Source organism: Puntigrus tetrazona, unplaced genomic scaffold (assembly GCF_018831695.1).
Source record: "Puntigrus tetrazona isolate hp1 unplaced genomic scaffold, ASM1883169v1 S000000769, whole genome shotgun sequence".
Lineage (NCBI taxonomy): Eukaryota > Metazoa > Chordata > Actinopteri > Cypriniformes > Cyprinidae > Puntigrus > Puntigrus tetrazona.
In genome coordinates this window covers 182,501-207,221 of record NW_025048378.1, presented here as the reverse complement: position 1 = coordinate 207,221, position 24,721 = coordinate 182,501, and the positions used below count along the sequence as shown (strand labels likewise).

Sequence of the window (24,721 nt, the reverse complement as noted above, 5' to 3'; positions counted from 1 at the left end):
TATACAGTAAATCAGTCCTTTGTGTCAGTATGTACAACGAATGAAGTATCACAGCTATTGCCCGGATTTGTCATGCTGCATCCAGAATACATTGCCATAAATGAAATAACAACGGCAGGGCGTGCTGTATTGTAAGTGTGTTACGAATGATTGCATAATGTGATCCAATCATCATCCAGCCAATGACACGGATAAATTATGCGCAAATAGGAATGTAAACTGCATGAACCTTCACGTGTCCGTTTGTGAATGAATAAGATTAATCGGGTAACCCCCGAAATTATGTATGTGTCGACAGTAAGAAAGATAACCTAGGCTTCTAAGCTGGTGACCAGTACTAGAGCTCATACAATAGCAGGAGTGACTGAACACGGACTTAAATTAAAGATGTTATTCATTATTTATCTCCTTCAGCCGTAATCTCGGATCTCGTGATTCGAACGCGCGGGCTCTGAGAGCTTGGTAAAACACATTTGGCGCAGCCATTATTTAGAAAGTCAGGAATGAAAGAATGGATATTTAACTCTCGCTCTGGCCCTAATTCGCTCTGTTATGCTGTTAATTTATTGCTTATTTTCATTCCGCTCGCTTCATCTCTCTGCGCTGATATCGATATGGTTTTACTCCATTTTTGGGCCTAAAATCTCCTGAGCCAAACGAAGTACAGCAATGACTCCGGGAATTCTTCTTCGCTCCCTAAATTAACGCACTTGAGCGCTGAAACAGCCGTGTTTTATTGTCTTCATCACAGGCCCGGGGCAATCAATAATCACAGAAATCTTCGCAGAAGGCCTCGCCTCTTTATTTGCAGACGACTCGTTATTCTATTCAAATGATAACGCCGCGGTGCGGATTCTTCGCGCATTAGCCAATCAGCAGCGTAACGCCGCGCTTCCAGCAGAGTGTTTTACAAGATCAGCGCGATTCTCAGCCTCTTTGTCGTGGAAGAGACGGGTACAAAATGGAAAGAAAGAAGGTGACCTAGATTTTTTAAATAAGCCATATTTTAGCTCCTAAAATTCCCTGTTATTCTGGCTTAATTGATATAAGCTATAGAGACGCCGCTTTTTTTTTTGCCTATTTTCTTTTAAAGTCGTGGCACATAATGGGGATATTCACAGCGCATCGCCGGCGGCTGCATTGGGATTTCACATGCACTGCCTGGGCGGCGTGGAGGAAAACATGTCACTAGCACTCCCCTCACCCCTCATACCTTCTCATCTCTGGTATGGAATGGAACGCTTAATCTTTCCCCTTTGACATCTGGTGCTGATATGTAATCACGAAGCATGCTGTCTGTTTTCTCTCAGAGCAAGGTGTGTGTGTGTGTGTGTGTGTGTGTGTGTGTACTAAGTGTTAAAAAGCTCTGAGTCCTTGATGAATTTGAAATCCTCTTGTGATTTCTGTTCATTTAAAGTGCTGTCACAAGACAATAGATCACCGGACCGCTATTTTTTTTTTGGTTTAAAGAAGATGCACAATACTTTTTAACAGATAAAGTTATTCTGAATTCCAATTGGCTGTCAATTTAGTAATCACACCGTGATGGCGTGCTGTTTCTAAACGACCGCTTGTTTTGAAGCAAGGCTAAATGAAGTTTGCTTTATAATATAATATCTCGACAACATTATCGCCTTCTCCTATAAGGCCAGCTGAAATATTGAATTTCAGTTTAAAATATTGAAACGCCAACGCCCCTTAGAGATATCTTTGACTGGGGCCATTTACAGCGCTAAAGTGATTTTTTTTTTTTTATCCATGCTGCAAAATAAACGTAAAAGAGCAACGTATTATTCATTGATATAGCAGTACGCTTAGTAAGAATAATTACAGAAACGCTACACATGCCTACTTTGCTGCAGATGTGTAAATGATAATCAGTCTAATCGTATGATTATATTTTATGAATACATAATCCAGATAGATCGTGATGCATTCTCACTGACTACTAAATGTGTCCCTTTGAATGGTTTTACTCGGTTTGCATAGCAATTTGAGATTATCATGCCCGTTTGAAATGATCTTGTTTGGCGCTTTTTGTATTCTCGGCAGGCTAGATCTACACTTGACCTGGGTAATTTGACATGCTTGCTACAAATATCGCTGTTGTCTGTATGCTGGAAGAATAGCGCTACAGTGAGAAATGTGTATGGTTATGTTCGCGAATCGACTTTGCTTCACGCCAAATCGGAGTCGTTCACACAAAGGTAAGAATTAATTATGAATGGTGTGATCAAGTAAAGGTCATTTGATAACGATAACCGGATATAGATTCATATGCAGCGTATCTACGTTGGTTTCCTGTTCTCTGCCACGCCAGATTATTTGATATGATCAACAGCGCTGGGAATATATGGAAATTTGACCTTTCCTCACCTTTTCGCACTGCACTATGTTCAGATTCCCCATTATCTTCTCCTGTAGCGGTTAATCTTGTGTTCTGTGGAAGAAATTTGAATCGGTCTGCAGTGACTGACATTAGCTGTTTAATTTCACAGAGCAGCTCCAGAGATGGAACGGATGATCGAGATTCGTAAGTAAAAACAATGTGATGAACGTGGAGGTGGGGGTGTTTAGTGTGGGATAGTTCCACCCTGCAATTAAAAACCTGTCATCCTTTACCTACCCTCAGGACTTTCTTGCTTCATCCTTCAAAACAAAAAATGCATGTTTTGTTTTTGATATTCGCCATGATGTTTCTTCTGTCCATGCAACCAGGATTTTTGCTGCCCAACATCAGAAAGACAGTAGTTGTTAAATGTTTTAAAGTTTGGCAACTTGTTTTATGAGAACTCTCACCAGTTCAATCGACACAATCAAAAAAGCTGAACAGGTTTTTTTCTTTTGGGTGAACAACTTTAAGATAGCGTCGATGTTTGGTTAACTTGCTAGCGTACAATATGCTCGTGGATTGTATCTCGATTTTTTTTACTATGAAATGAACATCTGCTGCCTCAAAGTCATTGTGGCCAGATTTCCACAGTGAATGTGGATATATTGCTTCCTTAAAGGAAGAAAAGGAACATCACCACTTGGTGTCGGGGGTGTGATTAACTATGAATAACGCAGGAAATTAGTACTGTATGTGCGTGCTATTAAGATATTCCTAATATGCTCATGATCAATGGGAAGGTCTCTAAAACACTAAAACAGTTCATTTAAATGACTCGTGATCTTAAAGCTATCCTCAGAAATACAGTTGCTGCCTGCCATACTTCATATACTGTTACATTTTCAGGTATAATTTAGTCATATTTACTTTTCAAACCCAAAAATCTGCCATACATGGGGGCGGGAAACGCATGCACGATGGGATAGCTACAGGAAGAGGAGAGTGTCAGCAGGATTTACTACTTCAGATGACTTCTTATTCTTATTCAGGAATAATATTATCAGTCCTACTTCATCTTTTTATTGCTTTATGGTGACTGTGTGGAGTGACTGATGAATACTGATAGGGACATGTTGGCGGTCACGACCTTAACCAATCAAGATTTAAAATAAAGTTTGTATATTCAGACGCAAAGGCTAAATTGTAATCTGGCCATAAATTTGTCACCTTTAGATGCAGTAGTTTGGTGCTAATTTTAAAATGCCTTTTTTAAAGGGTTATCTGAATAGTCCTCACTCACCGTAATAAATGCATTGGGGGTAATGGTTTTATTACGCAATGTAATGTATTTTTACTCATCAGTAAGCCGCTATCAGTTTGGGAAGTACTGAATGGGGCCTCACCGTCTACTTTTAGCTCCGGTGGATCGCACGCAAATGGTTACTTTACAAGATATTTATCAATGAGTTTAGGACGCTTTCAGTTTAGTTTAGCATACTTCTACCAACTGAACTAAATTCATTTTTATCCGCTGAAAAGCTAAAACCAGCGCAAAAGGTGGTGCTATGAGGACTAGCAATGTAATTGTGTACATCTAACACTATACCACTGACTACTGCGTAGCAAGCTCCTCGTAGTTATGTGTGCGCTATATCCCAATAATATCCAATCGGGTGTGTATTATTTGCCCTCTGAGCAATGAGTTGTCATCCTATATGTGTGTGTCCGCAGCCATTGCAGAGAAACTAGAAACTAAATTACTTTTATATCTCTATAATAAGGATTTATAATATAATACAATAAATATATTTTATATAATAATAATATATTTTAATATTTTGGCACTTAATTTTGCATCATATATATATATATATATATATATATATATATATATATATATATATATTTTTTTTTTTTTACTGTAAAAGGACACAACTAATATATTTGTTCTGATCTGAAAAAGAACGCAAAAATATTTCCCACAAACAGACGATCATAAAAACACACAGGTCATTCAAACATCGCGATATTTTATTTTACTGCCAGCCTAGCATAATTACAGTAAGCAAGAATTGAATTATGCTATCAACAAAGCCTCGCCTGATTGTCGATTCAGAGTAAATAGTGCAGTTGGGAGTGTTTTCTTGTCTTATCCGTTGGATTTTAATCTGAAAAAATTAATTATACTCTATTTAGCAAGTTTGCACGCACTTTCCCGGAGTGAATGCGAAGACGCAAGACCGAAGTAAATACACGGAAACATGCAGCCGGCGCTCACCGGCGCCCATCTTGTGCTTGAGTCCATGAGGAAAGACGGCGATACACCTGTGTTTGTTTGGTGACGAAGAGGATACCAGACGACAGAAAACACTCTTGGCGAAGCCAGAAGACGTATGAAGAGAAGACAGGCAAATAAAAACAGGCATAAAGCTCATGTGCAGTGCACAGTGTGGAAAGATTGATGATGGAGACGCCCAAGATGACTCCTCTTATCAGACAGGTAACGCTAATTTGTGCCGCTAATTATCGTAATTATTATTACAGTCGCGTAGACTGCCTCAACACTATTGGAAACGTTGCAGGAATAACTGGTGCTAATGCTAGCTATAAGGAACTAGCCTCTACTTGAATGCCCCTGCCACAACTGCATCTTTCAAGCAAGGATTTTTTTATTATTGTTGTGAATATACGGTTTTAATCTCTGCTTGTATACCCTTTGTTCTGAACTGGTGCAGCTTTCTGAATGTTAACTTTTTTTCTACAGCCTGAATCTGTTCAATGTGCAATGAAATGCCCACATCATAAAGTTTAGCCACAGAAATATATTTAACTCAAAAACCTGTAATAAAAGCACAGAGGAAGTAATTTCAAAGGACAGTGGTGAAATAACTTCCTGATGCCATGTGCATAACTAACTTCCTCTGAATACTAACTTCTTCCTGAGTTTGGCTAATCAAAACATCATCATCCCTGCAGTGCTCGCATAATGTTTTTCCAACACAATGGAAGCTGGTCAAGGTTGTGTGTCTACAAAGTAATCCATTACTGGTACATATTCCAGTAGTCTTCCAGCTTGCAACATCTTTAGGTCCAAAGTGCTGATTCTGCTTGGCTCCTTTCTTCTGGTCTGTAGCTGATTTAAACCCTTTTCAGGTACCCTATAAAGCAGCCAATGGCCTGACCTGGTTACAGCACTTGAAGCGGTCGCTGCTTTTACTGGCTCAGCGCTTTTAAAAAGTACAACATTTCAACTAAGTGTACTGTTGTTAAACAGAAAAAGGATCATGTTTTAATAATAAAAGCACATTTTTTGTCCTATAGAAGTCACTTCAGTTCATAAATAGCTTGCTTCTTCATGCATATGTGTAGCTCCTGATTAATTAACACAAATACATTATGTTTTCTACTGAAACATTGCTTTATTTAAAGTGAATTATGCGCTTTCAGGATATTTGCCAAGACATTAAAACTGTCATGCAGCCTATTATTTTATGTGATATTACATAGATGGATTCATGTTTCAAGGCAGTTTACACATTTATGCATTAACCGTGACAAAGCAAAGCAAAGTAAATAAAAAAAAAGAGCACTTAGTTTATAAAAGTACAATACAATAAAAAAAGGTGGATGCATTAAGTTGATAGAAAGTGACTAAATATTTCTATGCATGCATAAATCTTCGTTCAAAATGCAAAAGCTTTGAATATGTATTTTTGGGTAGGACAGTTATGACAAAAGCTTTCATAATCAGAGATTGCTCTGTCTTTGAAAACTGAAACCATTAATCAGTTTAATACAAAAAAAAATACTTATATTGTCACCAGCTGTTAATTTTCTCTATATTTATGATTAATTATAGAGTCGTAATATATATATATATATATATATATATATATATAAGTAGCCATGAGCGCATTTTATATTTTGTAATGAATTTCCAAGACGCAAGGGAATTTCTTTGCCTATTTTCAATTAATTTGAAGTTAATAAAAGCAGTGTTCTTGTTTCAGGTAGTTATTTCCCGTGCCCACGTCTGTAAAACACAATCACATTGTTGGTAGTCTAAATGTAAGAAGTGGCTGGAATAGGGCTCGGGAGGTTCAGAGGGGATGGGAGGATCCTTTCTTCATGTGGATATAGTTACAAATGTTTACATATTCATCCAAACATAGCTCTCAGCAGCATGCCTGACGCAGCGGAGATGTTCGCCGGACAGTGAATCGCTGCTGGGGCTGGTTTCAAACTTCTTTACCCAACCCATGTGAGTATATCAGGCTCTGTGCGTGACAGGAGGTAGCTATCTGAATAACTCTCCACTTCTTCTGTCACCCAAGTCCAACATTTGTTTTGCAGCACAGCTTATGAATTATTAGCAGCTGCCGCTGTATTTTTATGTTATTGTTTTGCAGCCAGGGACTCGCAATGAATTCATTGAAATACCTTTCTGTCACATTTAATATCTGCATCATCCCAGCAGCGTGCTGAAATATGAATTTACCTTTTTATATTAATAGCAATGAAACAGTTCGAACTCAGGATTTGTACATGCGTGCTGGCTAGATTGGAAATATATGATATGAAATAAGAAAGTAGGTGCATGGATTTACCTTGGTGAATATTACAGAATGAATGGATAAACTAAAACTAATTCTAAAACATACGAAGTTCAAAATGCATGCTCACACATTGATCTGAGATCTGTCCAAACTTCGTTTTATTGAGCAGCAGTTTGATAATAGCTAATGAAAAATTTTTATTTGCTTTCTAAGATCTCATTCCACACCTTTCTTTGCATATGTTCATATTTTCTGCACTGGGCGTGTGCACTAACAGTTCTTAACTCTGAATGCACACTTCAGCTGTTTACTGCATGAGTAATACTGCGCTTGGACATAATTTCAATAAACACGACACATATAGCAACTTACATTTTGACACATTAAATTGCAATTTTCTAAAATCATATCAGAATGAAACCACTGTGTCTCAGAGAATCATACACACTGGTGCCACTTTATTCCTTTCACAATGAATTAGTGTTTTTGAGAATCAGTTAAGTGGAATAATTCAACACTACCTTGTTTCTTTCATAACAAAGGTTTTGAATCGGAAAAATAGACCAAAGCATGCAGTTTGTACTTAGTTAATTATGTTTTGTGTGTTGGTGAACCGGGCTGTGTTATCCCACTATTATCCTACTTTTCCATGGTCATTTGCTGCTATAGACAAGTTAAACTAGTATTTTCAGCAGTACAATATTTGACCGAAGGGCAAAATATTACAGGTTATTTCTATCAGTTATGGCACTTTAGCGCTAGCATTCTTCACCCAATGAAAAGTGCACAAGATCACATTTAATTCAAATTCAAATTCAAATTAAATTCAAATTCAAATTTACTGTCACATACATTATTGCATACATGGTAATGGTTATGCAGGAAATGTTCTTTACAAACTGGCTCCAGCATCAAAATAGAAACAAATTTAAATGTATATATAAATATAAAAATTAAGAAATATATATAAAAAGATGTGCAAAGTAGAATATAAAAAAATAAAATAAAATAGAATATAACATAAGTATAAGATATAAAGTGTAAGTGAAGTGGCTGTGCAATGTCCAGTGCAAAGTGGCTAGTGCAAATTGTCCAAATAAGTGGCGCGAGTATCTGGGGAAAGAGGGGTGAAGCCATGGGAATTCGCATTTAGTGCTGGGTGTTCTCTGGTTCAGATCTGAATGGCCTGGGCGGAAGAAGCTCTCTCATTCTTCTGTTTGCCTTCAGGGGAACGAAGCGCTCCTCTGAACGCAGCAGAGAAAAGAGTCCATTGTTGGGATGGCTGAGGTCTTCCACGATCTTCCTCCTGGCTCCTGGTACAGTAATCTCCGCTTGTTGTGATGTGCTGGTGGCACAGGAGCTCAGGTGCGGATGGTGCGCTCAGCTGACCGGGCACCACTTTCTGGAAGGGCTCGCTGTCCTGCACGGTGCTGTTTCAAACCAGGAGTGTGATGTTTCTGGCCAGACACTCTCGGCGGTGCAGGTAAAAGTTCCTGAGCACCTGAGATGGGAGTCTGTCCTTGCCGCCAGATGGCAGACGCTGCCGGCCTTCTTCACCAGGGTGTTGATGTGACAGGGACCAAGACAGGTCCTATGGATGAACACCCAGGTACCGGAAACTGTCCACTTCCACTGGGAACTCGCGATCTTGATGGGATGGTAAAGAGCGCACCTGTTTCGTGCTGAAGTCCACCATTAACCTCTTTGTTTTGCTGACGCTCAGGAGTAGAAGATTGTTCTCCTGACACCATCTTCCAGGTTGTTGATCTCCGAAGGTAGGCCATCTCATCGCTGCTGGAGATCAGGGCCCACCACGCACAAAGTGTCGTCAGCAAATTTAATGATGGTGGTGGAGTTGTAGTGGCCACACAGCCGCGTGTGTACAGTTTAGCACAGCAGGGGGCTCAGAACAACCTGAGGGGTCGCAGTGCTGAGAGTGAGGAGGATGAGGTGTTTTCCCATCCATATCGCTTGTGTCTGAAATGGGGTCAGGAAGGTGATCCAGTGACGCAGGGATGGGCTGAGTCCAGACCTCCAACTTCGAGGTGGAGCGTGGAGGGAACGGCAGGTTGAACGCTGAACTATAGTCCACTTAACAGTACGCATAGTTCCTTCCTAAAATCCAGGTGGCTTGTGGTTGTGTGGAGGAGGTGTGTGATGGCATCCTCCTCGTGAGACCGGGTTTCTGGGCGTGGGCAAACTGTAGTGGGTCGAGGTGTGTCCGTAGTGATGTTGGGGACAAGTCTCTGATGAGTCTCTCACACTCACTACTACAGACGCCAGAGCTACAGGCGTAACTACTAAGGTGGATGCTGAGGCTCTTCGGCACAGGAACAATGGATGGACTCTTGAAACACTCGAGGACTTGCACTGTTCTCTAGGGAGAGATTAAATATCCAGTGAACACCGTGCTAGCTGGACAGCAGGCCTTCAGAACCCGACCTGTGATGCCGCAGGTCCTGCTGTTCTCCTGGTGTTCATACTTTTCCTGAATGCCCTCCTTTACGCTGCAGTTCAAAATGGTGAACGCGCGATTTCTCCTCCGGCTCTCTCAAGGTATGGCGCGCAGATCAGCGCGCTGGGCCGCGCGCCATGATTACGTGATTAGCCGCAGCCTCGGAACGAAAGATGAAGGTGTTTAGCTCAATTGCCAGAGAAGCATCCGCGCCTCCACTCTGGAGGTTGGCGCTTTATAGTCCGGGTGATGCTCAGTCTCGCCAAAGGCTCCTAGAGTCACTGCTGAAACTGTGACTCAAGTTTCCTCCTCGTGAGCGCCTCTTTGCCTCCTTTACTGCTTGGCGCAAGACGCTTCGACGACGCAGCCTTTGTATTCAGACATATCCCCGCTGGATAACCCGACATAGGCCGCGGAGCGGAATCTCAGAGAGTCGCGGAGGCCTTTGTCTACCCACGGCTTCTGGTTGGGAAACGCCTGATGACGGGCAAGGCGTTTTCTACCGCGGTCATCCGCCATTTCCCGATGAATCCCACCACCGCCTGCGGAACACGCTGACGCCGGAGCTACACCCGAACATGGCCCCAGTCTGCGCCATCCAAAGCGCCCCTGCAGGGCGGCTTACACCGTAATGGTCAGTCCAGCGTGACACTCCCCTCTGTACCGGGCTTCCTGTTTCAGCCTCTGTTTGTAAACAGGCACGAGGAAAATGGCGCGATGGTCCGATTTACCAAACGGTGGCATGGGATTTGCCTTGTAGCTAAGTTCCGGCTGGTGTGTAACAGTGATCCAGTGGTCCTTTCTCGCCTGGTGGGGCAGGTGATGTGCTGGTGAAAGTCTGCAGTGTGCGCTTTGAGGTTTCACTCGTTAAAATCCCCCAGCACAATGAGCGCCCCGGTGCTGTGACTGGTGTTGTGAGGTACGTGTAAACTTCTATATTGCAGCGTCCGTGTCCGCTGAGGTGAAATATAAACGGCGCTTTACTGCGACCGAGCTGGAATTCCCGTAAAGATAGAAAGGGCGACATTTGATGGTCAGAAGTTCCAGGTTTGGTGCAGGAGCGCGGAAAGAGGAATAACGCTCAAAGGGGCTTGTCGCACCAGCGTTGTTCACTATCAGACATACCCACTTCCCCGGTGTTCTCGACCCATTGTCTCTGTCTGGCGCGTAAACGAGAAAAACCCGCCGGTTGTATGGCGTGTCCGTACCGGGCTGGGTTCAGCCATGTCTCGTGAAGCAGAGGAGGTTGCAGTCCTTAATGTCTCTCTGGAACTTGATCCTTGGGCTCTGAGGTCATCGCAGCTTGTTTTCTCCAGAGACTGGACGCTGGGCTAACAGGTAGGGGATGCTTAGGTGGGGAGCGTGTGTGAGCGGCCCTCAACCTGTTCCTGACGCCCGCCTCGCTTTCCTCTCGTGGACGCCCGGTGCGGGTCGCTGGCCCCTTTGTCTTCACAGGATCTCGCCTGCCAGCATGGGTCCGGGGTTTAAAACGGGCAGTTGGGTGCATTAGAAGACTCAACAGATATAAGAGGCTGGTCGTATACAATAGCCATCTTATATAAAGAAACTGCTAGGACTGTCCAAAATACTAAAAAATTAAAAAGAAAACAAAAGTTTTGCAGGAGCTGTCGCGGACGGCAGCCAACTCAACGGCGCCATCTTGTATCTATTTTATTTATTTTAAATAATATTGATTAAGAGAGAGAGAGAGAGCGCACTGCATCTGTTTTAGATTTCATACTTCACCAACAACCAGAATCCAGTATTCTGACAGACCATGGAATAACGCACTATTTGCAAAAAAAGTTCTTCTGACATGCATGACGCCTTGCTTTATAGGTGTGTTCCTCAAAGTGCTAGTTCTTGTGACATTATCGTAGCAGATGTATGTTGAACATATTGCAAAAACTGAATCTGAAATTGGATTAGATTTACTGTCCAAATTAAAAACTCCACAATGTTTAATAATAATACATGTTTATTTTTTTAATCGCTCATCCTCTTATTTGAACTCAGAGCATTTCTAGTTTATATAACTTTCAACTTTTGATATAAAGTAATCTAGCTTGTGACTATATCCTTCCCACTGAAGGCTGGACAGTTAATGTGGTGAGTGTAGGTGTAGTGTCAGGCACTTTCAGTGTGATGCAACTCACCAGTGCTTCACATGTAATGTGACTACATTAATGAAAGGTATATGTTGTTTCCTACTATGCCATCAATTCACCAGTGTTTTGACAAACAGGTGAAATGTCCTTGTTTACTATGATACTAAGAGTGCAGTAGCGTTAAATGTTTAGTAGCAGGACATCACTATGATAATTGCTTCATAAGGACCGGTTTTCTGTGTGTCAGAAATTACCTTGGACTGATGAAAAATAATTGGTTATCATACATTAGCTGTTTGTAAGCACTTGACTTTTAACTAGACCGCAGCCAGAACGAATTGAGAAATTGTATTCGGGAGCAGAAGATTTGAATCAACCAGAATCCAAAGCGTGCTCTGGATAGATGGATTCATTTGGCGCTGAGGCTTCGCAAAGATAAGTGCTACTGAGCTGGTTTTCGCCAGGGCCAGCTTTTTTCACTGGTTTTTAGATGGGCTTATGTCTGTGTAAGTCTCTCTGCCATTCACATTTGTAAAACCTCATCTGTGTTTTCTCCAAGTGTCTATTGATTTGATTGTACTGCGAGGGGCCCGCCAGAGCTGACTCCCGCAGAATTGCTTTAACCGCCTCCCAGGGCTCTATTCTGCAGACACCATTACCAAAGCGGAAAAAAAATTAATAACACCTATTTAGTCGAGTTTTGTAAAGCAAGCATTGTCGCCAGAAAGTGCGCTGTTGACCATAAGGCCAATGAATGTAATTGAGAAAATATGTAGATTAGAAAAAGACACTGCCCTCAGCAATTACTTTTGGTCACAATGTCTGTCGTGCTGAACTTTCATCAGTCTTCTTCCAGCATGTACCCTGAATACGTAGCATGTGCTTCTTTCTTTGCCCACGGAAGCTGAACTGTCTTTCTCAGTCCTTGTATGCTCCTGTGTGATCTCTGTGGTTTGTTCTTATTAAACTTGGGTTAAAACATAATTTGTAAAATGACTAAGAACACGCGGTTGTTTGGGTGGTAGATCACGCCCTGTCTTCTCCCATCTTTAATTGCTCCTACTGTTTATTACGGGCCTCGCTTCTCACTGCACAATAGAGCAGCCATCATGGTGGACTTGAGGATACGAATGGCTAAATGATCAGGATTGCATAATGAGTGCAGCTTTATTTTCGGCAAAGTCTTTTTCGCTTGTACGATTGTATTAAAAATAACGGACTGACAGCATCACCAGAAATAATGACCGCTTTCCACAGAAATGGCTTTGAGATGACATGTCAAAGTGTAATACCATTACTATCTATAATAATATCATGCTACTCAGAATATAGTGCATATGTTGAACCAATCTTGGCAAGATAAAATAATTTTCTCATGTTAGAATTTATAATTACTATTATGTTCGTAGGATTGCAATGCATATGGTAAACTCCTTAATGATATTCGTATGTATCTCAATATTTATATCTTTAGTGAAGAAATGTGAAGAGAGTTTGGTTTTCATCATAGTTTAACTGGTCTAACATTTTGTTAACTAAAACTGCACAAAATAAGTGCACCAATATAAAGTGGCATTGAATAATGTTCTCCTACAATTTGCTGTGATCAATACTCGTATATACAAAATGTGTTTTGGGGCAAAATCCTATGGTTGAAATATTTGCACAATATGTTGTGTTAACTGAATCGATGTAAGAATAAGGAATGTTGAAGAAATATCCCACTCATAGAAATCTACTGGGTTTAGCCTTCACCAAGAAGAACTTATATGGCAACTCCAAATGTAGGTAATTCCGATAAAAATAGTTTTAGTTGTGCTTTTAGGTTCCAGCTAGCACTGAGCACAAGTTATTTTGTTAGCCTTATTTACTTTTAATGCGGTAAAGAGACAAGGGAATGACAGATGGACTTAAGTATCAATTGACAGGTGAAAGGCTTATTATTTGATGAGAATTGGACATACACATAGTTACGGAGGTGTGATGAGCAGGCAAAAGTAAATATCGCATTCTTCTACTATGTCAAATAAATATGACGGCACTTGCAGTTGATGAACGACTTTTTCCATTCCACAAAATAAAATAAAATATTTAGACATGGGAAATATATTATGCCTGTTTTACTGACTACTACATTTGAAAATAAAATAATAAATTCTTGGAGGCGACCACTGTCGCCTTTATTTTCATCTTGCTTTATATGGTTTTGAAATGAAAAGGTGGGCCCCTGAAAAGTTCATGAGATAATCATGCTCATGCCTTTAATTCCACCGAGTTAATAATAAATGATTACAAATTTGATGCCAGCTAAAAATCTGACTGTAAGTAACCAAATATAGAACGTGGATATTTATGTGATTTTCTGTTTTCGAATCCTTGATCAAAGCCTGTCTAGAAAACGACAAACAAGCCACTAAGGCCTGGCTGCTTATTTATTGCTTTTTTTCTCTCTGCTAGTACTAGAAGTGTGTCTAGGTGTATCACAGGGCAATTTCCTTTTTATCAAAACAGTCAATGGGAAGCTTACAGGGGAAAATATGAGTTACAGTATGGCCTGTTTGTTCGCTTTTATGGTCAGTATTTTTGTTTAAATGTACAGTCTGCTTTCTAAAAGCACATTTTGGTAACGTGATGCTGTTAGTATAGTATAGCAGGCCCTTAAAGCTAGTAGATAATGACCAAAAAGGTACAAAGTTATTTATTTTAATTTTCCAGGCTTCACTTAGTGTACAAGACCATGTAATTTAATCATACGAATTTAGTGCATCATTACAGTTCACAAAGATGATTTTTCTCAATCATATCAATGATTTAAAACAAAGAGACCACCTACCACTTTGGCAAAGAAGTTACTTGGATAATTTGATCCTGAGATCTGGCTGCTTAACAGTGTTTAGATGAAGAGAAACTATGTATTTGTGTGTTGTGGACAAGGTTTATAAGAAAGATAAAGAACTTCAAAATAAAAACTTGGCAGGTGCTGTAAAATGAATTATTGGCGACGTGTTTTACTGATCTACGTCGAATGCTTACTAATGACTGAATCCTTTGATTGCTTGAATAAGATATCAGCTTATACATTTCCCTGACAGCTGCTGTATTAATTATAATAGGCATGCTTTGAATGAACTCAATACACTTAACACTGCCAGTCTGTGTTGTTTGCATTAGTCGGTTTCCGCCATACCAAAGAACCTTGAAGTTACCGTCAGCGTGAGAAGACCACAGTAGCTATATGAACATGCTGCGCCAGACTGCCCACTTGTAGCTCAAAGGGAAAAAAAAAATCTGAGAAAAAGAGGATGATTTTTGATCAGGATCTTCCTGTGAAAGCACCGCGATGGAGTGCGGGTTTGTGGGTTTCAGCGGGAGCCGAGCCGCATTTCATTCTGCTGATGTCTTGCCATAGCTCTCCCATGTTCTTTTCTTCTCGTGGTCGGATTACAGTTATTAAATATGCTCAGATTTTAGATTTAAACCACTTTAACTGTAGGGTTTGAGATGTTATTAGCCTTTTTTCAAAATAAACAAGAGCATTTAGATTAGGATTCTGCCGTTATTAATCACGCTTAATTGATTAAATAAGGAGCCGATAAATGTTAGAGGCAAAAACATAAGAATTTAATAATCCATTTTGCAATTTCACGCCAGCTTGTCTCTTATCAGAATGACTCATTGGTATTCGAACTGCTTCCTTGGTTGAGAATCTGGTGAATTTAACGCAGTCTATCACAGGAATTGCGATTTATTTGCCCTCTGCTTCGACAGAGTGACGTCAGGTGTCTGAAAGCGAAGTTCTGATCAAACGCTAACTATTTCCCAACTATTTAAAGCGGTAGTCTACCTGTTCAGAAGACTGCAACGCTAATCCGTCCGCTTGCCTTGGGTCGCTTCTGGATTACAGGCAACAATAATGTTCCCATCGTTTTGCTTCATAAGACCTCAAATATTGTCCGGAGCCACTGATACGCTTCTTGTTTTTGTTCTCAAAACCAGTAGCTGGCAGACTTCCACCAAGAACCGCGTGGTTCCAGCTAAAAAAAAAAATCACACATCTTTTATAGCCTGAAAAAGTGAAAAATTACCAGCTTTAATTTGGCAATACGAGCTACAGGGACATACAGTTTAAATGCTGTACAATCCTTGAGAGGCTCCTTCTTGATGAACTGCCAATGCACTTCAAACTACTCATTGATTCTTTCATTACCTCTAATAGCTTGCCTGTCACAGCCCTGTGTCTTGGTCGGGGCCTAGTCCATGAAGAGGCTAATAAGAGTGTGGATAACCTCACCTATATCCCTTTCGTTAGTCCTGCGCAGAGCAAGAAGCTGGCTTTTTTTTAGCAGGGATTGATTTTTGAAAGACAACTAGATGCTTCTGAGCACTTTGAAGCCACCGTGTGCACGCTTTTCTTATTACTTTGAGCTGTGTTATCTGTAAAGAATCTAACAGCGCTGACATGACTTATTCATGGCCGAGGCAATTTGGATAATAAAACTGTCTCTCTCATTTCAGCCGCAGAAAATCAGTCCTTTCATTTTATTATTAGCAATGCAGTATCTTACAAATAACTGCTTAGTGCCAGGCATCAGCTTCAGAGAGACGCCTGCTGAGAAGAATAGCAGAAAATGATTAGCTAGTATGATCTTTTCTTTTCTTTTTTTACTTCTCAAGACTAGCCATTCTGACGTGATTTAATAAGGAAGGATGGGTTTGTTCAGTATGTCCAGATACCAGATTAGACTAAATCTGAGAGTTTGAAGGCTATAAGGCAACACCTTGAACGCTTTTTCATGTTCTTCTAATCATTCCCCTAACAGATTCTGCAAGTGGCAGGTGCATTATCTGCTGGAAAGAGACAAGGAAACACTCATTGCCCCTGGAAAGGTACATGTGGTCTTTATATAGGTAGTGCATGTCAAAGTAATATCCACGTGAATGCGGAAATTCAAGGTTTCTAGAATCCACTGCCAGACTATAAAACTTCTCTCTGGCCTGTCTTTTCCCATAAAGCAACATTTTGTGTATTCATGTATCTACACAAGTGTCCTTGTTAACTCTTTAGATATTAGATTAACACTTCAAAAATGCTATTTGATGGGCATGGTGGTCTATATATTTCTCAAAAGCATGACACTCCACACATTTGCAGAATGTTAACAAAAGTTATATCACTTTTTAGCTTAAAACACCTTTGACCTCATGCAGATTCTTCAATGACTTGAATATATGTTTCATATCTGCAGTGGTGGTTATGCAGAGATGGGGCTGCAAAATATATATATATTTAAAGACTGACTGCAAGCTGTTCACTTGTGTGTCATATTACTGAGAAATGTTTCTAGCCAGATATATACAGAGAGCAGAGGCAATAATGTCATGAAGCTTGAGCAGGCAGAAATTTGTCCTTGCAAAGGCTGTTTCTGCTTTGCCCGGCACGTTTTACAGTGTGTATGTATCTACACTCATTGCGTTATGTAAATCTATGCATATGTGCATAAGCCGCAGTATATCCACTGTCATCATTTATTCTGCCTCTCTTTGTAAACTACAAACATGTTTGCTAAGCTATAACTGGGCATGGTGTTATTTTATTATGGCATCCTAAAACAACTCCTTTTTCATGTAAAGGTCCTTTAATGAGCAAAATTGAGGGGCTGTTTTAAGTCTTTATTTCCATGCCCGTACTTAGCCCTTCAAATAGTTCCCACAGTTTTTACTGTATTGATCGTGAGCAAGATCTTTAAGCGGGAAGTTGGTAAGCAAGCAGCCGACTTCCGCAGCATTTCTTTTCCAGTTGCTGCCAACGGGCTGCCAATAAGAAAGAAACTAATGAGCATATGCATATATTAGACACTTCAGGTTAATGCTAACTGATGAATTCCCATTGTGTTTAAGATGTTTTATGCACAACTTCGCAGGTCTGTGTGGTTTCACGCGGGTCTAAGCACCGCTTTGGTGAGGTGGGCAGCATTTCAAACTGATTCGTCGTTAAATTGGTTCGCTGATTCATACGCCCGGTTTCAGCCATCATCATCAAAAGCACGCACACGGTGCTGAAAAAATAGTTTGGTCCATCAAAACGGCAACAGACGACATTTCTAACTGGCCTTATTAGGTGAGAAACGAAAGAGTCGACGAGTGAGAGTCCTGTCATTCGTAAAGGAGCTGAAAGTTTTTATCAATAAAGCATAGGAAACAATCATGTTTGCAGATATTTATGAAAACATGTTGCTAAAACAATGCTACGCTCAGTTACTGATGGTTTATCAAGCATGTTTTATGTAAATGATATTAATTAGGAGTTACGGTTATTGAACGGCCTTTGGTACCTGAAAGAGATGTACGACCATTTCTGGTCGCGAGTTGCACGTGGCTCATATTGAGAAATGATCAAAGATCAAATTCAGATGGTTTCAAGGTGAACATTCTTTATAAACGACCCAAGTTATTTTGAGAAAACTATAAACTTGCTTTCTTCCGAATATCTATTTTTTATGGTCTGTGTGGCTCGCCACTGGCAGTTTACCCAGTTGTACTTTGACTGCATCTGGCTTCCTAAAAGCTCTGTACAGTCCACACAGACGGTATGTTTGGTGGGTATTGTAATATAATATTGAAATGAAATCTTTGGGTATAGTTTGGTAGCTCCATCTTTCTCACTCAGTCCAAAGGGGGCTGTTATTATTTTAAGCCTTTTAATTGTCGTAATCACTGTTTTTCCTCCTCATGCTGACTAATGCACTGGCATTTGCTTGTTATTAGCCATGCTTAATTGCCTAATATGGTTTAAGCAAAGCTCACTGGAAATGATATCTGTACTGTCCCAGCATATTAATTCCTTCGCCTCCATCTTGATTAAGTGAACAAAGGGGAGCATGCACACTTAGCCTTGAGACTCAGGCCGTGGCACACAGTGTATCGCTGCCAGTCAGCAGATCTATGAGGTTTGGTTCATTGACAATTCTGCAAACAGCAGCCAATTTATTCTGTGTAATAATTAACACGCTTCATGCCACAACTCCTACTCAATCGGACTTCTTTGAATAATGAGCTGCTTGTGATTGTAAAGGATAAATAATGATAGTTCAGTGCTATCAGCTTTAATTTTCTGAATCTGTGTGTGTAAATATGACCTAGTATGAGAAAAACTGTATAAATTGAGAAAGAAACTGTTACTACAAGCAGGAAATTGATGCTACAGATCGTGGTTGATTCTCTGTAATTAGTTTTTTAATCAAAATGTAATAACAACTGCAAACTGCATCTCCTGCTCACTGTGGAATGATAAAGCAAGGAAAATAAAATATAACAAAACTTAGAATTCCAAAATATAAATGTGCAATTTGAGAGCTGATTTTCTTCTATTTATTTATTATTTCAATTATATTTATTTATTTAAATTGGACGAAAAAGGTAGTCAGACATTTATGAGATATCAACTTATTTTCTCTATTTATTTATATATATATATATATATATATATATATATATATATATATATATATATATATATTATATATGAGTTTCTATATTTCTTTATGTTCTGAATTCAACTTAAGGAAAGCACTCAAAATCAATACAATAGTGCAGTTTCTTTGGCAGGGACAGAGATATTTCTTCACACGTTAAAGTAGCTGTGGAGTTAATGGGTGGGAAAAGTTTTTAAACTTGAAGAGATGATTCTCTCTTTAAGAATCCTGTTGACATGTTGTGTAGTGCTTTTGATGTGAAGTAAATCTCAAAACCCCTCACAACCATCCACCCATCTCTGTTTCTGATTAGGTGTTCTTTACTGGATCAGTGAACACGCTGTTATGGAGCTTCTAACGAGCATCGCTGAGCAGAGATGTCTCCATCTGGAGAGGAAGATTCATGGCAGTCATGTCCTGGACACTAGAGATAGGGATGGTAAAAACACTTTTTTTACTTTACTTTTTACTTTACTTTATTTAAGTTCCTTTTTTATTATTTCATTAGACCATACACAATATTCCAGTTATTTAGGCCAGTTAAATAAATGTACTATATGTATGCTATATTTACACATTTTTTAAAGTAGGCCTAATAAATAATATTTATGTAATGACAAATCTTGAAAGACACTAAACCGATTAGTGAAGACATTTTGTAGCAATTAAGAAATGTTGTAGTAATTATTATTTTTATTATAAACAATTTATATAAATACAATTTTAACATGTTATATCAAATATACATTTTTCCAAAAAAATGTTTTGCTCTAAAACTGCAAAAAAGCATAAATGTAAACAAGTTCCAAATGTTCTAAACATGTTCCAAATTTAAAGTTGATACTTAAAAAGATCTTGTTTATTACATAGTACTACATTTTTTGCACCAGATGCAGTTTTACGAATCCCAATCGTTTCCAGTGTGGCTATTTTTGGTTTTTGCCAAACTTCTACCAAGTTTTGTACCATTCCTGTGAAGTCCAAAAGTATATATCATTTTTTCTGGTCAAAAGTCCGTAAAACGCCGGAGGGTTAAAGCAAGGACAGTTTTCAAATTTCGACTGTTATTCCTAGCCAAGTACTTTAATTCCAAAGAGTTAGCGATGAGTAACAAGTATTTTGGGAGCGCAGACCTTAATCGCTCTTACCTCGGCATTTCATGTTGAGATTGGTGAAAAACGACACCCGCTCATGCATTTTTGGATTGAGAATCAGTTCGGTGTTAACCCAAGCATGACAACCCCCTTAAGACCCAGAGCTTAAGGATATATCTGGGGCAGTCAGCCCGTCCTCATGAATAAACTGGAGACTTTTTATTGGAATGTGTAGGAATGTGGCCGAGAATAATGTGATGGTTTCTAAAAAGCTCGAGTTTCATTTCCTTTCTCTTGTTCTTATCGAAACTGTCCAATCGCTCGCTCACTTCCACCCTGATAGATGGACTCTGATACACGGTGAGCATGTTTTGTTTGTATCGAGCATCTAGACAGGAAATTAAACGCCAGCTCATACGATCCTCAGATTGTTTGGACGTGCCGTCGGAAAACAGGGAGGAAAGTCAACCCATAGCCTATTCTTCAGCGATCGGCCTGACAGTATGCCAGCTCTTCTGCTGAGAAGCAAAGCTTTTGGTTTACAGTAATGAGACAGGAAGACAAATAATCCAAATGGTTTTTTGTTCCCCAGAAGCATTATTAAGTTCGCCAGCAGGGGACTCTTTATTTTTTTGCCCAGAGCAAAAATGGCACAGGAGCAAACTAATTCACTCAGAAATGAAGGTTTGCTGTTAATTTGCTAGTCTTATGAAGTGATAGGTCTTGGTGCAAGAAACTGAACATTATTTACAGCATCATAAACTTTGACCGAACGTGGAAATCATGCGATTCTTTTCCACGAACTGGATCTTTCGGACAGTTACTAAGCCTATGAATCACCCGAATGATTATATTATTAAAGTCACATCATTACAATAATGATGTGAATTATGTGATGGTCTGCCTGTGTAAAAAGCATGTAAGCGAATTGTGAACTGATTCAACTAGTTCACTAAAACGAACCAGTTGAAAAGAACGATTCTTTTAATAGAACCAGACTCCGGATAAGCAATACAGAGGCTTTGGATTTTTTTAGGTAATAATGTTCAGTTTCTTTCATAGTCCTCAATATATCACCAGAAGCCACTGGTATTTATTTTGCGTCTCTTGATATGCTTTCTTCATTCTCGAAAATGGGCAGCCATTGACCTTTATTTCACGAATCACCAAGGCTAAGCTAAAAAATCTTCCTTACCGTCTCTGCTGAAGGAAAAGAAGTGCATCTCGGATGGACTAGAGGGACAACATATAGTCAATAAATGTCCTTTTTGGGTGAACTATCCCTTTAAATTCTTTAACTTAACTTGATTGCTGATTTGTTCAATTGCAAAGTTGACCTCACAGGCACGTAAAAACGGTTTGATTGCGCCGCGCCTCTTCAGGAGTAGCAAGCTATTTGGCTCTAGCAGACCGCTTAATGGCCTGAGGTGATTCAGAGAGTCCAAACCCCGTGATTCGATTGGATCAGGCGTAGGTCAGCGGCGCTCCTGTCCTCGGTGTTCGGAGGAGTGCGTCTGCTTTTCTACTCCTCGCTTTGGGGACAAGCCACCGGACAGGATTAAGATTAGACTTAAAGATTCGTTCCTTTATTTTATTTCGCTGATTGTGTGGATCATGTTCAGTTCTTCATCCTGAGCCCAGAGGTGGTAGTGTTGGGTAGGGTTTCTCCGACTACATTGCATATACTCACCACGTGAACATTTAGGAAAGAACGAGCTCTTTAAACTGGCATTATGAGATCCGTTAGCCCTGTAATGCTTTCATCCAGTCACTGCTGCAACAATGTGTAAACATTTCTGTTTGCATTAAAGGATAGATCAGAGGATTAAATCTCTTATCGCTCTGGATTACACAATGCATCTTATAAGCTTAAAACTGCAGTTATATCTCAACAAATGCACGATGTTATGAACAGCAGCTGCTCTAATTATCCTCAGTTTGCTTTGCTGTTCCTATCTTGAGAGAGTTTTTCTAAACCTCTTTAACTTCTGTGGAGAAGTTTAGCAGAACGTGTTAACGCGCTCTTACATATATTTGCAATGAATGTAAACTGTAGCTTTTTGATCGATAAATAGTAGCTGAAGCTCAGTATATGGTATAAAAGTTCAATAACTCTAGATTTTGGCTCTCCTCAATTTACATTTATATGAACTGTAATGAATGGAGCTCGAAGTTCAAATCCATAAAGCAAAATACTTTTTACCAATAGTGCACATACTGTAAAAAGTCGTATTGACCTTTGGCTCAAAATAAACGGTCTGAAAGTATTTTTACTTACTGAATGTATTTTTATTGTTAAATAGAGCGTGTTGTCCATATTCATTGCGTGCGAGAAGTATTTTACGCTCAAAGCCGACTGCATCCTGAGGAAAGTTTCAGTCTGAAACCCTCATTTTAAATAATCGGAGTCATAAATATTAATATATAGATACAAGCTATGAATATTGGTTAATAATTCAATACTTATTTTTGAGCTTTAAATCATAACAGCATTGACCTAATGAAACTCTTATTTTGTGTGCTGCTTTAAAGGATATTATTAAGGTTTCTAGTCCTTCTTCCAGCTGTCATGATAAAACTCAACAGAATATAAATTCAGTATCTGTGGCTGCTAGTACAAACAGCTCAAATGGATATAGCGATCTGAATGTAACACAACGCATTGCATCAGATACTGGATTTGATAATATTATAAAGTATGCAATAATCGCATAACCAATTTTAAATGTAAGATTTTAATTATTGTTTAAGCCCTTTCTTGCTTTTAAACATGCAATAATAAAGAATCCTCTTATGCTCAGGCATTAATTTAATAAAATGCAATAAAAACAGTAATAATCTGAAATATTATTATAATGTAAGATAACTGCTTTCTGTATGAATATATTGTAAAGGTAATTTATTCCATGCAACGCACGCCGAATTTTCAGCACTCCAGTCTTAAGTATCACATGATCCTTCTGAAATCATTCTAATATGCTGATTTGCTCATTTTTAATAGTTTCCTGTGATTGACTTTGTGGCTTGGCTTTCACTCAGACCTTTACATAATGGGTAGGGAGGAAAAAATATGAGTAGTCTGAAAATTTCTGAGTCACTCCACAGCAGGCATGGGTGAACAAATCCAATTTGAAAGGCCATTTAAATTCTAGTGAAGTCGCCTTCAGTCCCTTCCCTCCCTCAGGCTTCTCTTTGCCCACCCACAGAAAGACGTGCTACTTGGTTATTGGGGAAGTGTAATATTTGCATAATGTCCATGCTCAGATCTTTTACTAGCGCAAGTTGCAAAAGATGGTGACCACAGGCACTGCTGCCAGCCTTTAAAGTGCAACATAGTTTTTAGCATACTCATACTTATTCATTTTTCTTCTTTCACTGCTTCCAGATGCAGCTTTTATGTGCGTAACTTGTCCTGTGTTGAAAAAGGACAAGATACTTCCCAATCATCACGCAGTGTTGAGGAAAAGTGCGCCATTACTTTAGGAAATGTTGCTTGTTATTGAGTATTTAAAGTGGTTTTGTGTGCAGCTTCATATTTGAGGTTAAAAATACACAGCAAGATATTTATTGCTCTCTGATAGTATGCCGTTCGTAGGAAAAAGTCGCCCACGCCTTGAAAACATTTAGCGTGGACTACTCATCTGTCAATCACTTTCCATCTCAACCAATAATAAGAGTTTGGGTGTGGCCTCAGTAGCAGGCTGTGGAGTGAAGAACAGGTGAAATATTAAAAGATTTGCTGGAAGTAAACAAAAAAGACGGACAATGAAGAGTAAAGGGATCCTTCCTACACTGAAAGAAGTCATGGTTTTGAATTTATAAAAAGAGTTTTTATTTTAATAGGCCTATTGCTTCCAGTTTCCGCTATAAAATTCAATCCCAAGTTATTTTTAAATGATTTTATTTGGCAGATCTTAGTTCAGATTGATTTGTAGACAGATTTCTAGCTTACAGTTTTTAGAAGGTTTAGTTTCTGTTTTTTTTTTAATTTTAGCAGCCTTATTAAAGTTTAGCAGAATTAACGGAAACCTAGAAGCGCAGACCCAAAGAGACATTTAATTTAAGCGTAAACCTCTAGCGACAAAATGAATGCATGCTGAGATTGATTAGAAAAAGATTATTTGCTTTTCGTCGAATATTTTATTGAAAAAATATACCTTTCATCTGAATACATTAAATGTTGTAAGCAGCTAAATGTGCTAAATTATTTTTAATAAAATCCAATAAATGCTAATATAAACAAAAACTATGCCTTGTTTTGTTGGGTTTTTTTTTGCATTCAACATACATAAAACAAATCACATATAGTGATTGTGAGTGATTTTTCCACTGAGGCCATGTAAGAAACTACGGCACCCATTCTACAACACTCGGACAACTTTCTACATTTGAGTTGTTATAGATTTGTATTTATGAGCTCCATCTCAGCCTGTGCATTGCAGCCATATTGCATGACTTCACTTACACGCATCCATTTGTTCTCGCTTACATCAAAGTGTGCACACACTTGAGCATTTTAACGCTCCAGAAACATCTGCTGTGCCTGTAATTGTGCTATCAGTTACTTAATGTGGAAAAGAGCCTCGGCTGAGAGCGTGTAACACTTTTTTTTTTTTCAGCATTGATTTTTCTTTTGTGGTATTTGTATATGCTCAAAGCATGTAAAGAAATTTGCTTAAGCTCTGTTCTCTTGTCACCGTAATG

General features: G+C 39.3%; 1 pseudogene; it reads left to right on the top strand.

Annotated features, from left to right (window-relative positions):
• LOC122335368 overlaps positions 1-24,721 on the top strand; it is a 49,491-nt pseudogene that overhangs the window by 23,315 nt on the left and 1,455 nt on the right.